Source organism: Tachypleus tridentatus, chromosome 9 (assembly GCF_004210375.1).
Source record: "Tachypleus tridentatus isolate NWPU-2018 chromosome 9, ASM421037v1, whole genome shotgun sequence".
NCBI classification, from domain to species: Eukaryota; Metazoa; Arthropoda; class Merostomata; order Xiphosura; family Limulidae; genus Tachypleus; species Tachypleus tridentatus.
In genome coordinates this window covers 64,694,718-64,709,953 of record NC_134833.1, presented here as the reverse complement: position 1 = coordinate 64,709,953, position 15,236 = coordinate 64,694,718, and the positions used below count along the sequence as shown (strand labels likewise).

At 33.2% G+C, this 15,236-nt stretch overlaps 1 protein-coding gene across 16 annotated transcripts in view; it reads right to left on the bottom strand.

Annotated features, from left to right (window-relative positions):
* LOC143225329 (transmembrane protein adipocyte-associated 1 homolog) overlaps nt 1-13,617 on the bottom strand; it is a 39,420-nt gene extending 25,803 nt beyond the window's left edge. For 10 of the 16 annotated variants that reach the window (XM_076454515.1, XM_076454529.1, XM_076454527.1 and 7 more), the window contains exons 1-4: nt 13,530-13,617; nt 11,386-11,425; nt 1,806-1,910; nt 1,671-1,714 (exon numbers count right to left, since the gene is read on the bottom strand). The gene's annotated coding sequence lies outside the window, so the exon portion shown is untranslated. The other 6 variants (XM_076454519.1, XM_076454525.1, XM_076454518.1 and 3 more) reach the window with 5 other exon arrangements.
* Between the last annotated feature and the right edge of the window lie 1,619 nt (nt 13,618-15,236).

Sequence of the window (15,236 nt, the reverse complement as noted above, 5' to 3'; positions counted from 1 at the left end):
GATTAACTGTAAAAACACAATAATGTTTGTGCAATTAAATAACAATTGTTCATAGATATGAATTAAATGTGAGTTGCATCTAAGTTTACCTTTATGCTATTTTTGTAAATCATATTTTTAATATTTTAATTCAGATGTTTGTTAGTAGAGAGAGTTTCATTACACAGTGATGTCAATGTAATAATCTAGTAATTTCATAAAAATAATATAAATTGGCAGAATGTGAGCAATCCAGCAGTCAGTAAACTAATTAATAATTAGGTAACGAAGCCATCAATTCATTGTTTGTTAGTGACTTAGCAAGAGTTACTGCCTCTATATATTTGCAATTCAATTAGGGTCATTTTATGATAACTCAGCTGGAAAAAAGAACTTTTTCCAGTTCAGGTCATAGATTTCCTTGAAAAAATTCAACCAAAAACTTCATTTTGATTTATTCAGACATGCAAGATCCTAAACCTGTACTATATGGCTGAATAAATCAAAATGAAGTTTTTGGTTGAATTTTTTTTCCAAAAAATCTGTGACATAAACTGGAAAAAGTTTTTTTAGGCTAGTTGGCATGAATGGACCCATTAGTCAATGAGTGAATCTGCATATTTGATATTGAGCCTTTAGCAAGGGAAACTATAAGCAAGTTTATTTGTGGCTTTGGTGTATATTAGTATTAGAGTTTTATATTGCGTCGTCTGTGAGGTTAGGACTGCAAGCAAACAAAGAATACGTTACTGAAAAAAATAAATCAATTTGTTATCACTACATAGACTGGATTTGGTTTAATCAAATAATCTAAAAGAATCCAAATAATGATAGAATTTGTTACATTACTATTAAAGAATACTAAAAAATATGTAAAAATATTTGGATACAAACTAAAGATCCATATTCCCTAACTGGTCTAAAACATTTTTTTTGGCCTAATGCAAGTTTAACTTACACATATAAGGTAAGTGAATTAAAATGAAATTTTTCAAAATCCTTGAAAATTATCTTAAATATTTTTTTCCAAGTTTAAAAATAATTGTATGTTATAATATAAAAGCAGCTTTTACACATAATTTATGATACACAATAATAAAATAAAAGCATGCTACATTTTCAAAAATAATTTCCAATTTATTAAATTCTTTTTAAAAAGATATTAGTAAACACACACACACACACACATGTAAACAAGAAAAATTAGACAACAGTTCATACCTGGATTTGTTAATTTCATCATACAATATCCATGTGCATATGTCTTCCTTTTTTGTATTGGCTGGTGACACAGTAATATTTTCTATGACAAACTCATACAAATGTGTTGATCCATTGAATGAAGATTCCATGACAACCATAACTAAGGCATTAAATCACATCTACACGTATGTTCCATACAGGTTACCTCTTACCATTTTCACATCTACCTGTTAACTATTTATGACACATCAGTGATATGGTACATCACTTAGCCAACACTACCTTGAAGGTATCATTCAACAAGTGTTACCAAAGAAATACGAATTTTCCAAAATAGTTACACATTCACATTATTCTTCTCAGAATTAACTGTTTCACATTCACATCCATTACTGAAAAGCTTGAATAAAATCTAGGTGTTTACATGTCCTTCCAATTTTTTCCATTTAATATTCCAATGTTAATAAATGTTTTACTATGGTACTAACCATTTTAAGTAATAACAGGGAAAAAAAATCTGCTTCAGGCACCTCTGAAAATAAAGAAAAGAGAACTACAGTTGAATAGTCTTAACTGACAAGTTTTTTTAAAAAACAAAAACACAACATAAACAAATTACTTACTGTAATAAAACTGGAGAATATTAAAAGGGCTGTTGATGTGGTATACAGCTTGTGACATTAAGCTGCATCTAGAGGTGTATCCATGGCATTTGTAAGGACCTTCACCTAAAAACATATTAACATAGATATATCTGGAGAAAACATGTTTACCTGAAAACTTTATTATTTTACAATTTTTAACAAGCATACTATATGAAAGATTGTGTAACTCTTTAGTCATTAAAATTCCAAATACTGGTGAAATAAATAAAAAATAATTAGCACCAGCCTATTCCTGGCTTCAGAGAATTCTATCCTTCTTCAGTAATGTTGAACAGTGGCAAATACCTATAAACATACTAAAATGACAAAAACCCATAAATATTATATGCTAAGATTTATTCTTTAAAGATTTGATGGTGCACAGAAATTTGATATAAAAGTCCTTGACAATTTTGAAATTCCTATGAAACTATTAAATTGCCACTATTATTTTTATGTTCAAAGATATTGTCAGGAGAGAAATCAGTAACTACAGGAAAATAAGTTTGACTTATACTATTGGTACAACTTTCAAACCTAAAGTTAGTTTTTTTTTAGTAAGGTATTTTGAAAGTTTTTCTTTAATAAACATTTAAGCATTCATTTAAATAAGCCTTCTTGCCTGTTAGGAATTTTTGATAAGGTTTTTTTTTAATTCTGGATTATCATTCCCTCACTGCTGTGTATCTCAATTTTCAAAAAACATACAATGAAATGCCTCACACAAATTAATAAAAGTTTTATGTTGAAATTGATGGATAACTAAAAAGGAATAGACATACAGAGTTAGGTGTATAAAGTAAAAAGTGTAAATAAATGTAATTTAAAAGTGTTTGACCAGTGAAGCAAAAGTTAGTAAACTATGGTTTACAAGTCACAATTGTTTCTTCCAATGACCAAATATGGCTTTCAGTCTCAGTTATTCACACACATACATACACAGAGCAAAAATAAAACAAGAAGTATATACTACATAACCAACAGAATCCTGTAACAAGTAGGTTGTGGCTCATCAGAAAATAACTCCTTTCAACTTGCACTCAATTCTCTTAAAAAGTTTCTAACCCATGCTCAAGAGTTCAAATATGGATCTTTATTGTTTGTAGTTCATTTACTTATTTTGGTATTTGTTTTTTTGAACAGTAAGATATTCATATTTGCTAATGAAACATTACTGACAAGAGCTGATTCTAAGAGATGCCAACCATTACAATTTGAGCGTAAGCATTACGATTCTGGTGTATACCTTATGACTATACAGTCATACAGACAAATATTACGACTTGTTACAACTCCCAAATTATTATATATTATACAGGCCTATACAATAAAGTGATAAATTGTTCCCCCAGCACTTGAAAGGGGTGAAAAGAAAATTTCTAGTGAGATACAAATAAATTTTGATAATAAATAAAAGACATAGTCCAAATGGCTACTTGCGATAATCATGTTTGTGCTTGAAAAAAAAAAAAAATTGTATCTCTGACGTCTACCAATAGTTTGAGTGCGGTGCTTCTCCATACTGGTTATGTGGGATAATCCATAGTCATGTCATCAGTGCTTGTCAGCCAATCAGCACTCGTGTAGATGTGTATTTCTCATTTCTAAGCGGCATAGAAACACTAATGCGATCCTTCACAAGATGGAAAAAAGAGGTCTCATTCACCAGATTGTGTTGTTTCTGGCAAATCTAAAAGGACTAAAATTGTGAATCAAAAATTTAGGAAAGAGTATAGTGCAAAATATCCAGTCTTTGCATCAAAAGTCAGTGACAGTCATGCGTTTTGTACAGTTTGTCACATCGATTTTTCTGTGGCGCATGGCGGGATAAATGATTGTTCCAGACATACAAAATCGGCATCTCACCAACAAAATACTGAGGCGAAGACAAAAACGATGTAGATAACGACATTTATGAGTAAGAATTAAGAATATGAAACCATAAATGCAGAAGTGATGTTCACACAATTCGTCATTGCTCATAATTTACTCCTAGCTGTAGCCGATCATGCAGGACATCTATTTAGAAAAATGTTCCCAAACTTTGATATAGCAAAAAAATATGCCTGTGCTAGAAACAAAACTACAGCCATTATATAAATGTTGGGTTGTGAAGATGACAAAATGATTTCAAGCATACTTACTAACAGTGTTTACAGTTTAGACACAGATGGATCCACAGACATGGACGACTCTTGACCCTTTGCTTGAAAAATTGTTTGTTCTCTTTTGACTATGGTGGAATGAAAAGAAGCTTCAACAGGAGAGAATATTTTCAAGCTTTTGGACCACGAACTGACAAAGAGGAAAATTCCATGGGAAAACTGCCTTAGTTTTTCTTCAGACAATGCCTCAGTTATGTCTGGTATAGGTAAAGATGTGATGGGACACATCTCAAGATGACAGCCTAGCATTTACTTCATGGGCTGTGCCTGTCACCTCATGAATATTGCTGCCCAGAAAGCTTCCAGACAACTGCCCTGCCAATTTTCTGATATACTGATAGATATCTACTATTTTCTGGACAAAAGTGCTAGCAGAAAACAACATTTCAAAGAGTTTTAAGGATTGTATGACAAAGAAACAAGAAAAATTCTACAACTTTTGTTAACACAAGATGGCTATCACTTGGGATGTGCCTCAATAGAATATTGGACATGTGGAAACCACTGATTGTTTGTTTGTTTGTTTTTTTAATTTTGCACAAAGCTACTCTAGGGCTATCTGTGCTAGCTGTCCCTAATTTAGCAGTGTAAGACTAGAGGGAAGGCAGCTTGTCATCACCACCCACTGCCAACTCTTGGGCTACTCTTTTACCAACGAATAGTGGGATTGACAGTCACATTATAATGCTCCCACGGCTGAAAGGGCTGTCAGATTACAAGTTGCACGCCTTAACATGCTATACAGGGCCTAGGAAGCCACTGAAGAAGTATTTCACTGTGAAAAGGAAAAACTAGATTCAAAAGGATCTAAACGTGCAGCTCAGTCAGACAGCAAGACTTTAACAGTCAGGATATCCTCTCAGCCACACAGGGACACAAGACAACAGTCTCCAAAAGCAGACAAAGAAACATTTGATATAACTCAATATATGTATAGGCAGTCTGACCTTGAACTAAAGAAGAGACAATCAATGAAAAAAGAGAAGAAAACAAAAGCTAGCAAGGAAGTAACCAAGAAAAGTTATGCACAGAGCAAGTTAGATAAGTTTTCTTGGACAACAAAATGAACTTGTTATTTTGTCTTTTTCTTCAGTCTGCAATTCCTCTATTTGAGCAAGCCAATTTGATATTCCAAAGAGAAGAACCTTGCATACACATTATGCATAGAACTCTGATTACACAAGTTAAAAATATACTTGTCAGATACATCAAGCCAGAATATCTTGAAGGCAACATCACTGAACTTCACTACAACAATAAATCGTTACACAAGTCTGATGAGGCAGTTTCTATTGGAAATGCTGCCAAGGAATACATTGTTAAATATGAAAAGGACCTGGACTTGATCTGCTTCTACACCAGTGTCAAGAAATACTATATTGCAGCTACAAATTACATGATGAAACAATTCCCTCTAAATTATGAACTTCTGATTCATGCAGTGGTTGCTGATCCAAAACTGAAAGTCAGCAAAGATTTCTCTTCTCTACACTTCTTCACAGACAGGTATCCTGTCCTTGTCAATACACGTGAGCACAACACTATTGACAAGTTGGAAGGGCAATATTTGAACTATCAAATTGATACTTTCTCAGAAACTGTCCTTCAGTTGAATGTTGACAAGTTTTGGGTTCAGCTGTCTACAGTTAAGGATGGAAACAGCAACCAGAAGTATGACATTCTGTATAGGGTTATGCTTGGAAATCTTACAATCTTCCATTCTAATGCTGACAGTGAAAGGATATTTAGTTTAGTGACTAAAAACAAAAGCAAGTTCAGACCAAACTTGAGCACCTCAGTTTTGAGCAGTATTATTACACACAAGATGTGTGTGCAATCAAATGGACAATGTTGTTATAACTCCCAACCTTCCAGAGAAATTATCATGAAAGCAAAGGCTGCAAAAGCTGCAAAACTATTACAATAAGTGTCATAAATATGATATAAACTAGTCCTCACACAAAGGCTTTTTCTGCTTACTGTTTGTGCATGTTCAATGTTGTTTTACCAGCATGTTTGTTACTCTAAACTAAATAAAAGACAATTTCAAAATAATTTTTTAAAATTTATTTATTAAATACACAAAACACAGTCAAAAATGAGCAATCTATAGCAGTAATAAATATTAACAGTTATAATAATAATATAATAGTAAACAGCTTAGAGACATTGGTCAGACCTAGTAGCTGCAAATGATGAAAGGCTCTGTCTACAATCATTACGCTCAGACATTTGAAATCGCTGCATCTCTGCAATTCTATTAAAGATGTTTCTTTAGTTTAAACAGCATCAATTTTAGTTGGTAAATACAAAATCAGAACATAAATTTCAGTATTGGAAATAACTTACTCTGATCTTCTAGTTGTCAGAAAACAATGCTGTGAAATATGAAAACAACTTAGACACTAATAAAATACTTCTGTAAAACTGAAGAGCAAACTGCTTTAAAGCAAGCAAATAAATTTTCTAGCTGTATTCAAAGACATTACAAATTTAATAACTTAATATAAGCAGAATATCAGTTTGTTGAAAGAGAAATGCAAAGGCAACCAACTGGTAGAATAATATCCGGTTTACTTTAAAACTTTTAAACTATAAGCAGACATTCCTTGAAAACTTTTAAGAATTGCATATGGTTTGATTCAGGTTTTAAATAATATTTATGGTTGGATTATTCTTTCTATGAGTTACTGTTTGAAATACAAGCATAAATATTTAGGTAACAAAGCTTTGGAAGCTGAGACAAAGACTTGCTTTTAAAAAAATAATTCTTCAGTTATATTTATGAATTTATGGAATCATCTAACCTACAATTAGCATGTGCTATATATCTAATCCAGGTTGAATGACTAAAATCAGAAAATGGTTTCAACCAGCCAGTTAAAACTGGGCAGTTTTGACCACCCATAGATAGTCACATTGGTTTGTTTATGGAATCATCTAACCTACAATTAGCATGTGCTATATATCTAATCCAGGTTGAATGACTGAAATCAGAAAATGGTTTCAACCAGCCAGTTAAAACTGGGCAGTTTTGACCACCCATAGATAGTCACATTGGTTTGTTTCAACTAGTAAAAAAGTAAAAAAATTAAAATCATTAAAATGTTTAAAAAGGTATCATGCTAAAACAAAACACAGTCCAATTTTCAAATTAAAACCTTAAATAGAGTTAAAAAGACCAATGGCCCTTAAATATTTTAAAACACATCTGAAGTGAACAGTGTTACCATTGCCAATATCACTGTTCAACATCAAAGATGAACCCATGGTAAAAATATGTTTAAAATGATGCCCTTGCTCTAATCACAATAACAGCATGACAGTAAAATGGGGGCTACTGTGACACAAGTGTCACACAGACCGCATAATGGTGCATCAGTACCAGATAAAAGAAAGTGATGAGCAAAAAAGCTGTGATCAATGCATAGCCTAGCCAGAACAACTTCCTCCTTTTGATCCTTATGGAAGCAGGAAGCATAACAGCCAAAGAGCAATAGAAGGTTTAATCTGGAAAAACTTGTTATCACATTGCTCACTCCAAGTTGAATGCCAAATGGCGCAGAGCCGAGTCTTGAACACAGGACTATAGTCCATGTACGGGACAAGCAGGGTAGTGAAAGTACTAGAGCAAACAGACTTAGCTAAGATGTCAGTGAGCTCATTTGCATGAATACAGATGTGGCCTGGTATCCAGAAAAACTGGATAGAATTAGATGATAGAGAGAAATGGGCCAGTTGGTTTTGAATATTGACAAGAACAGAATAAGAACTAATGTGAAGCAATTTCAGGGCCAATTGAGAGCTAAGCGAGCCAGTATAAACAGTACAGTTCGTGTACTGCATAGCTTCTATGTGACCCAGGGCAAGAGAAATGGCATACAAATTGGCTGTGGGTATAAACTCTGTTGAGGGAATTCTGTAGGCAACAACCGATTCACAACAAACCATGGCAGAGCCCACAGCCACCAAATTTCAAACTATATGTATAAATGGAAATGGAAAGATAGTTCAAAAGATATTTGGCAAATAGAAGGCAATACTTCCAATTCGGAGTATCTGCATTTTACAGATGTCATAAAGAAAGGTCGCATTTGGGGATGGTAATTAGCCATGATGGGATGGGCTGATCAGTGGATACAGCTATGTTATCCAAGAACAGACACAGTTCATCCAACTGCACCTGGACAAAAAAGCCAAAAGAAACAACTGCAGACTGTCTATTATAAAACAGCATGGCCTACTAAGGAAGGAAAACACAACCCCAGGTGGAATGCTGTGATAAGGATTAAGGTTTTGAAGTATACAGTAAAGATAGTTACAAAGGCTAAGGTAAAGAGGAGGTTTGTGAGACTCAGGGTACAAACTCTGGACTGGTGAAGTGCAGAAGGCCCTGTGCAGAGCCAAAGCTCCTGATGGTTAACAGAGTCTGACATCTTCAAGGCCAAGGTCCTGGCAGAGCCACAGAATAGAGACCCATAGTTCAGTCTAATCGAATAAGAGCATCAGAGAGTTTTAGCATAGAACATCAATCTTCTCCCTAAGAGGTAGAAGAGAGGGCACAGAGACCGTTCAGTGCCCTTGTACACTTGACACGTAGCTGCTTGATGTGTTGAATAAAGGTCAGCTTAAGGAAGAACATTCTCCTGCCAGATCTGGTTAAAAACAACCAGAAGAACAGCAAGAGAGGCAGGAAAAAAATGGTGCATCATCTCATAATGAATATCATTGGATCCAACTGATGTGCTGCCAGATCGATAAAAAACAAGCTTGAATTCCACCAGCATAATGAGGTAATTATAGTCACAGAGACGATCAGCCCAAAAGGAAAGAGACAATTACTCTGGCCATGTCTTAATGCCTAAGAAGGTGAAGGATGAAGCAGAAGTGCTAGATGCACAAGAAAAGCTTTTGCCGAGAGTACTGGTGATGCTCTGGGCATCAGCAACTCCCTCTCCCTGGCCATCAGAGAGCAAGATCGAAAGGAGTCAGAAGTATACTTTCCATTAAACTTTTGAATCTTGTCCCACATGACTTTGGAACTGGAGATAGAGGTGTATTTAATCTGAAATTTGTTTTGGCTTTGACATCTGACTTGCTGAGCATGTGTACAGGCCCGCTGAAATACAATGCAGTTTAAAAGCGTGGGGTACCTAGAAAAGGTATCCCAAGCCTGTTTTTGAGTTTCCTTGCCATGTGGCAGGCAAGATTCCACCAAGGATGAGGATACTGTGAGATGAGATACTAAGCAGTTGCCTGGACAATACAGTCAGTCACAGCTGTCACAGTCATCTCTCAGTGGCATACAGACAATGGCAGGATCAAGTTCTGAGAGAGCAGTGAAAGAAGGACAGTTGGTCTGGTCCAACTTCCATCAAGGCATGCATGCAGGTTAGATAGCATTGACCATGGCCAATCTCTCTCAAAATGACAGAAAAATCATACTGCCCGATGGGTTACTGCCAGCACTCCAAGAAAAGTAAGAGAAAAGTGAAGAGGAGCAAATAGAAAGCTCAGCAGCAGTAAAAGACTGACTAGGTGCATGAAAATAAGAATAATAACCAGTATTGAAGAGAGATAGGTTGTGGTTTAAGAGCATATGCTCCATACCACGACCCCTCCCATCAATACTAGCACCACACCAGAGGGGATTATGTCCATTAAAATTCCCCAATGGTAAAAAGGGAGATGGTAACTGCTCAATAGGGAAATCAGGGTCTGACTGATTACATATCTCTGCAGGAGTCAGGTAGAGAGAACAAACAGTGATGGTATGATCCACAGAAACACAGATGACTATAACCTCCAAGGGTGTATCACATAACAAAGAAAAGATGGGCACATGCTGATCAACCAGCAGTGCCACTACACTATGCACTCGTTCACCATACAACCTGTCATTTCTGTACAAAAAAACTGCCGAAGGGTGACTGTATCAACAGGTTTCAGAAATGTTTCCTGTACAAAGAGACACACAAGATGGCAAGAACCAATCAAATCCTTAATGTCAGCTATATTTGAATGAAAACCCTGACAGTTCCACTGGATCAAAGTGGCCATTTTTATTTACATGGAGGAGAGTGTGATGGAGAGACCTTCTGATTTCAACCACATTTTTTTTCTTTATTGTATGAAAGTCTATTGACCTCCGTGGATGTTTCCCTGGGTCAAGTAGACAGATCTCCATTTGACGACAAAGATTCCAGTGACTGAGGGCATGAATGAATGGTTATCTTACTTCTTGAAGCTGCAGAAGAAGATGGACCCAAGAAAACACCTGAACCTAAATGAGGTAAAACCAAGCAATCACTGGAAGGAGAGACAGAGACAGAGATGGAAGTAGATGTAGATTCATAAACTCTTTCAATTATTCAGGGCAAAAGATTCTTCAGATGTTTTGCAAATGACTCTGCTGAAGACACAGAAAGACTTCTCTGCATTCTCATTGTGGCAGTGAAATGAGTGAGGAACAGAGTGAGCCTGAATATGCATTGGTTACTTTGATAGTAGGTATGGAAGTGATTCTGACAGAACCTTACCTTTTCTTTTATTCTACAATCTCTTAGAAGATCAATATTTTCAGTAACATTTTAAATTCAATACAGTCAGAGAATCTGTATACACATGAAAACTAGTGGTTGTCATAAAGCCTCTTAATTCTCTCTCTTTAGGAATTGGTTTTAGTGGGTTTTTCATTTTTACAAATAAATAAGAATATTCACAAGAGTCAGCATATCTCAGTAACATAGTATCATTAACAATTAGCAAATTTACACAGAACCTTTGATGTTCATTATTTATGCTAATAATCTGGTTCACTTTTAGGGCAATAACAGTTCTAATCTTGTTGGCGATTTTAAATTATCAGGAAGGATTGAATGGGTTAAGAACACTTTTATCCTCAAGTACTTCAGTATGATTGAGCCAGTTCACAAAATATGAGTTTTAATATGAAAAAGTTGTATACTTGGAAAATTTGGGTTAAGAGAGAGGAAAAAAGGTTTTTAGGTATGATTCTTGAAGAAATACAAAAACCCTCAGCTTGATGTTTGTCTGAGTAAGAAATAGGAAATACTGTTGCTGGTTCAAATGTAAATTTTAATTTAAAAGAACAAGAAGATTAGTGTAGCCTTACACAAAATAACAGTAACTAATCACTGGAAAAACAATATACAATTGTTCATTACACAAAATAACCAATCACTGGAAAACTATATACAATTGTTCATTACACAAAATAACCAATCACTGGAAAACTATATACAGTTGTTCATTACACAAAATAACCAATCACTGGAAAACTATATACAGTTGTTCATTACACAAAATAACCAATCACTGGAAAACTATATACAGTTGTTCATGCAGTGTTACTTTTCTAACAGGGTACTTACTTGTAACAGTTTGACTTCAGGTACAGTTGAAACTGCAACACTGAAAAGAGATTAAAAACCAAAGAGAAGACTGGATTAGTATTTTTGGAGATTAGTGTTATAGGAAAACTGTTTTCTAAATGACTCTGGAGATTATGGTAGTAGTGGAAAATAAAATATTAAAAAAATGAATATTAAAATAATTGCCAGTTTAAATCATTCAAGCAATGAAAAAGAGGTTTATGATCACACTTTTTGTTTCCACCTGGAGTACAAAAAATTGAAACAGAGGACTAATAAAAACATTAAGATTATATCGGTTGTCAGAAGTGATGGAATGAAAAGTTAGAACACAATCTTCTTTATGTCTTTGTGCTCTGCCAAAACATTACAGAAAAAGCTTCAATATAAATAAAAAAAGCATTAGTGATACAGAAAATTCTTTTGAAAACAATGTTAACTAGTATTTATTATATGTCAATTCTGTTTAAGATGTTCACTTATCTAAATTTAATTCTAACACCAGATAAGAATATTAGGAGGTTATAAATTATGTTTCAGTAACATATTTTTAAAAGTGAAAACTGAAACTATCAATATTTCAGAATACAATTAACCAAGTCTTATTTCTCCTTCAAGTCTAAAAATTTATTATTACAGGACTCCATTCACATTGTAAACCCAAGGGTGGGAATACTTTAAAAATTCCAACATGCAGATTAAATACCACCAGAAAGAGAAGATTATAATTTTTGTCATTGTAACTGAAAAATTTGATAAAAACAAAGTTTAAAAGACTTGAGAACGAACCACAGATCTAAACATTTTTTATAGTTGTTTTTTTTAAGATGTTCTTGTTGTTACTGAAAATACTTTTGTATTTGATTATATTTGCTTTAAAATTATAGCAGCTTTCTTCAAAGAGATAGCATTAAGCCTTATTAGGTTTACAGAGAATAGAAGTAATGGCAAAATATTCTGGTGACCCAATTCCTTTTTTTCAAACAACAGAGATAAACAAACAAATTTATAGTTTATTTAAAAAAAACTAACCAAAACTGTTATTATTAGCAAAATATTGTCACTTAACCTGAGTTGATACCATTTTAAAAGACAAGTTGTGAGGTTACTAATAAATCAATCACTTTAAGTTATTTAAAAAAAAAAATTAATATCCAAAGTGGTAACTAATTCATTTGGCAAAATGAGGTTAAAGGAAATATGTTAATGACATTGAAATTGACATGGTATATTCATAAAATAAATCCTTCTGGTCAACAATAACAAAAAAAAAGAAATTCTTGAGTAAAATGAAGTATTAATCTTTTTTTTCAAAAATATATCTCAAAATAAATTTTTGAATATTTCACAAGATAAAAATTAAAGAAATATTTTAATTATATATAAACAGTTTCTTTTTTTAAATAACAAATATGCATCTTCAAGTGTGAAGGTCTGTACCTTGTATAACACTCCAAGTGCCAAAAAAATACACTGGTCAAATTAAATGGAAAATATGCCATTGTGAAAAAGCATTTTGACACCTTACAAAGAAGAACACCAAAACTAAAAATCAAAAAAGGAATATGCCTTAAAATATTCTAATCAATACTTAATTGTTAAAAATAATACGTTCACTTATATTTTATCCCTTTTAAATATTTTTTTTTGTTCTTCTTTAATTTGTAACTTCATCGTTGACATTATTTTTATACCTCTTATTAGAAATATTGTCTGATAGGCCTTGGAAATACTCGTTTCGGACGAGACAAACGAAAGCACTTACAATGATACATAGTTAAAATATTTTTAATACGAATATTTAAATTTAAACCATTTGCTTATATATTATGAAAATCAGTGTAAAACCTATATAACCTTACACATATTCATCCATTTATGATATATGTGTTGCTTTAATTTATGTAACGTTGTTTTAAAAACTTAAAAACAATAGATTCAGATATTTTCCCTTCAGCTTATTTCGTTTTAAGATTTCAGTATTAATTTCTAATGTTTCTAAACATTGCATAAGTTATTACACAGAAAACAGGATGTGTCTGAAAATTTAATTATCGTCGTCATTATCTTAATAAAACTCTTAAAGACCTTTATTTACAAGTTTTATATAAATTTTTATAACGTAATACATATGCTGTACACACCGTCTTCGCAATGATACCCAAAACACACTAAAAAGTTCGTTAATAGCGTCATCTATGATTCATGAGACAAAAACTTGTCCGACTTTAATTTTGTAAAGATGTAAAGAGGGGATGGTCTGTATAATTTACTGTATTATATATTTTATATATACAATCTACAGAGTGTGTAGGGTGGGTAGTTGTAATTTATTTATAATAATACTAAATTATGTTTGTTGTTTTTTTGCTTAATGAATCAAAAAAACTTTCATTCCAAGGTTAATACATAAAAGAAGCAAACTGACTTAAAATTTTTTATTGGCTATGCAACGCATAATATTATTACGTAACATATTCAAAGGACTTTTAAGAAATTTGATAGCTTGTTTATTTGTTTTTGAATTTCGCACAAAGCTACTCGAGAGCTGTCTGTGCTAGCCTCACGGCTGAAAGGGCGAGCATGTTTGGTGTGACGAGGATTCGAACCCGCGACCATCAGATTACGAGTCGCACGCCTTAACACGCTTGGCCATGCCGGGCCTAAAAATATGATAACAAAAACATATTTGCCTTAGTGTAAATCAGTACTAAATAGTTACGAAAAATATTTGCAAAATAGAGCTATATGAATTAAAAATACATGTAAAGTTTATTGTTTTGTTTTGTAACTGTAGAGAGAGAAATATAAAATTTAGAAAACAAAATACATACCCACAAAGAAAGATTTTAATTACGGTAAATTACGTCAATACCTGAAACAATTTTTTCCATTGTACTCGTTTTTGCTATTTGTAATTTTGAAATGTATACTATTCCGGAACAATTTATGATACTAAGAAAGCATTCAAGATAAAAAAAAAAACAATAACAACAACAAGAAATACGCACATCATAAAATAATAAATGCTATAGCATACTATTTTCGGAAGATCGATAATTTTTTTTTCTTTCTTTAAGGATTAATTATGAATGTATGTGTATTATGCAGCCATACTTTGGGTTTCCCAGCCATTTATCATGTTCTAAAGTTTTTACGAAATGTTTTCAAAACTTTCACGCATTGAAACATCTGCGGTTTCAACACAGAATCTTAGCCATATATGTTGTTAAATTCCTATAGGTTTAGTTACTTACTGTTCTGAATCAATAATCTAGCATGTCATTCATGATTTTTTATGGGAGAATTTTTATGAAGTAGAACATATAGTGTAAGCGCAGACAGTGACGTTTTTACTTGCGAATCAAATGGTACCTTGAAACACGACTACTCGTTTCTTCGATGTGGGAAATGCACATGCCTGAGGAAAGAATAGTATTATATCTCTGTGTACATAATGCTACGTTTTCTCAATCAGGAACAACCTTTCGCAAATGTTCTTCGACTTTTAACAGATATTTTTGAAAGGTCTCTAGAGATGCCATAAATACATTTGTTTTACCTTGGGCAGACTTTGTAGTTTGGCTAAGCATAATATACAGGCTGACAATATGTTTGTTAAATTTCAAAACCATAAACTAATGAAATGCAAGAGATCTCGAGAAGGTAGCATTAAAGTGAGTGAAAACTGGCTGGCTGTTTATCGAATCTCTTGATGTTTTAATAAAAATTAGTTTCCAGCCAATCTGACATATGGATCACAGCCATAGTTCATGCACGCAAATTTATCAAACTTTGTTAATCGCCGTGTGTCAAAATAAGTGTTCTGAAAATTCAGTCGTAGAATGTAA